Genomic DNA, 3,843 nt, shown 5'->3' on the forward strand with positions numbered 1-3,843 from the left:
AGTTCATTGATGTATTGTGATTTTGTGTGTATCTGATTGTGATTGAAACCAGAGACCTTGATAAGAGAAAACAGTACTAGCATGAAAGGAGACGATTAATGGCAAATACTGCAGAAGTATATTGGCTGCTCAAGGAGCAAAAAACCATGCTGGCAAATAGCGAATTCAGTCTGATAATGACTTCAGAAGTGGAATTTCATGAGGATTACTCAAAAATCGAAGATGGATTATTGGGTTAGCAGGGAATATTTTTGGTACGGGAAAATATGAAGGTTCAGTAAAAGAATTAAATGTAACATAATGAAATGAGGCGTTTATTCACAGAAAAAGAAATTGTTTGAAAACAAATTGTACAGCATAAGAAAAGATGGTGAGAAAATACCGTATACAAGTTGACGAATAAGTTAAAAACAAAAAAAAATTGAGAGAGGAAAGACTCAAAAGGAATGCCCAATCCCCCACTTTACTGTAGTTAGGGCCTTGGGGAATCAGATAGTAGCTGCTAATGGCACAGTAAGTTGACCTATGTTTGAATCCAAACTCCCTACCTGTAGCTCACAGTGAAATTTAGTATGAAAGCACAGCTTGAACTGGGAAAAGTGGAAAAAAGGTCTTGCAAAAGAAAAAAATGCATGGAAAGTTATAGAACTAAAAAGTAAGATAGAAAATGCAGAACAAAAGATTATACAATCAAAAGAAAATGAAAACGGGACTTGGAAGAAAAAACCCTATTAAATATCAAGCAAAAGCAAAACCCCAAACTATTATACTCATATGCGAAGAAGATGAATAAAAGAAGAATAGAAATAGGCCCTCTGAGAATTGAAGGGAGATTAACGAATGAAAAAAAGGAAATTTGCAACATACTGGAGAACGATCTAAGAGAGAATTCACCCCTAGAATAGATAATGAAGATAATGATATAGAAGTAAGGGACGAAAATAGTGAATATTTAGCTGACATAGAAATTAATGAAGCTGATATTGTGCAGGCAATTAATGAAATTAAAAATGGAGCTGCTGCAGGGCCGGATGGAGTCCCTGCTATTTTGTTAAAGAATGTAGTTCATTCTATCGCAAAGCCACTTGCAATATTATTAAGACAAAGTGTAGATACAAGGCAAGATTTATGATGAGCACAAATTAGCATATATCACCCCTACTTTCAAAAGTGGATCAAGACTAGAGGCAAGTAATTATAGGCCTGTGAGTCTAACATCACATATTATGAAAGTGTATGAAAGGGTAATGAGAAAAATATTATGAAACATTTTAATAAAAAATAATTTGTTTAATATAGGACAACACGGTTTCGTACCCGGAAAAAGTACACAAACCCAACTGTTAGTCCACCGTGAGAACATATTCAAAAATATGAAAAGCGGAAATGAAACAGATGTGGTTTATCTAGACTTTGCAAAAGCTTTTGACAAAGTAGACCATAATATATTAGCAAAGAAAATTAGAAAACACAATATCGTAGATAAAGTAGGAAGATGGTTAAAAGAATTTTTACACAACAGAAAACAGATAGTTATTGCAAACGATGAGAAATCGGATGAAACCAAGGTAATATCCGGTGTGCCACAAGGTACGGTGCTAGCTGCAATATTGTTTGTTATTATGATTGAAGACATACAGTAATGTTAAGGATTCGGTAGTGAGTAGTTTCGCTGATGACACAAGAATAAGTAGAGAAATTACTTGTGATGAAGATAGGAACGCTCTACAAAGAGACCTTAACAAAGTTATATATGATTGGGGCAGAGGTAAATAGGATGGTATTTAACTCTGATAAATTTGAATCAATAAATTATGGAGACAGAGAAGGAAAGCTATATGCATATAGGGGACCTAATAATGAGACAATCACAAATAAGGAAGCAGTTAAAGACCTTGGTGTGATGATGAATAGGAACATGTTATGCAATGATCAAATAGCCATTCTGTTCGCAAAATGTAAAAAAGCAAAAATGGGAATGTTGTTACGGCACTTCAAAAACAAGAAAAGCTGAACACATGATTATGCTTTATAAAACATATGTTTTCGTAGTCCACTTGAATATTGCAATATGATATGGTACCCACATTATCAAAAGGATATTGCACAAATAGAGAGTGTACAAAGGTCCTTTACAGCTAGAATAGAAGAAGTTAAGGACCTAGACTACTGGGAAAGACTACAATCCTTAAAATTATATAGTCCTAGAAAAGGAGAAGAGAACGCTACATGATAATTCAGGCATGGAAACAGATAGAAGGAATAACAGAAAATATCATGGAACTAAAAAATATCAGAAAGAGCAAAGCAGAGGTAGATTAATAGTGCCCAAAACTATACCAGGAAAAATAAGGAAAGCACACAGAACATTAATCCACTACGCACCAGCATCGATAATGCAGCGTCTATTCAATGCGTTGCCAGCTCATCTGAGGAATATATCAGGAGTGAGCGTAGATGTGTTTAAGAATAAGCTCGACAAATATCTAAACTGCATCCCAGACCATCCAAGATTGGAAGATGCAAAATATACCGGAAGATGTCCTAGCAACTCTCTGGTAGACATTAGAGGCGCCTCACACTGAGGGACCTGGGGCAACCCGAACGAACTGTAAGGTCTGTAAGGTAAGGTCCAGGTGAAACCGAGCTACCATTGCCCAGTGGTTTTATAATGAATACCTATATTTTTCATATAATTGCTTGATATCCAGCACAGGTTCTTTTCGATTAGAATTTAGTGAAAGAAAAAGGAAGGTAAATAAAACAATAGACTAGCGGAATAAAATTGGAAATTAAAATAGACTGAAATTTGTGTATGCAAGTAAGATGAAGCATTAGTTTCATACTATGAGTATTGATATGCAGACATCTATCATAGTATGGCAGTCAAAGATTTTGTCGATTGGAGAATGAAGAATTAAGAATATTAGAAGTCACATGGCTGGAAAGCGTCAGAAATGAAACCATAAGGGAAATGATGGATGTACATTTGTAGATGAGATAATATTGGAACTAAAATGGAGGTGGATTGGGCAACCTCTGGGAGAAGGAGATATGATTGTGTCAGTTCGGTTCCAGCTCCAAAGGTCCTTCCTTCTTCACACCGTTGGAGGTGGAGGTGGAAGAGGCCCAAAGGAAGCCGAGCAATGAGAACGTCGGAAGTTCAAGCGGAGGTGCAATACATTACAATCCTCGTACTATTCTCCTTATATTTTAATTCATTTCTATCTATTTGTTGATGTAGTAATTTATCATATTCTGTTTTAATAAGTGGTGTCTCTTTTTTCTACATTTCCCTTTACCTCGTCTTACTTCTGCCCAATGAACACCATATTCTTTGGAAGCTTGAATTTCAAGTCAAAGGCCCTTGTGGGCTTCTTCCATATAAGATAGGTTTTTCATCTTTGATAAAATAATAATATAATAATAATATAAATAGGTTTTCATCTTCGAATAAGAATAATAATAATAATAATAATAATAATAATAAAATAATAATAATAATAATAATAGTAAAGGCGCCAGAAGAGTGGGACCCGACCCAGACTTATTTAGATGAGATGAGAACTTTGAGAAGGGAAGCTGCAGATGCATGGAGGAAGTTTACAGAGGCCCTTTGCGTCACACGGCGATGATGAGAGCAAATGGCAATGACGGCCCATTTCCATAAGCTTCCGGGGAGTTGTGTGCATCCATACAAACATATACTATATATATATATATATATATATATATATATATATATATATATATATATATATTATATATATATATATATATATATATATATATATATATATATATATATATATATATATATATATATAAAAATTGCGTTTTGGA

Source organism: Macrobrachium nipponense, chromosome 1, assembly GCF_015104395.2.
Source record: "Macrobrachium nipponense isolate FS-2020 chromosome 1, ASM1510439v2, whole genome shotgun sequence".
Lineage (NCBI taxonomy): Eukaryota > Metazoa > Arthropoda > Malacostraca > Decapoda > Palaemonidae > Macrobrachium > Macrobrachium nipponense.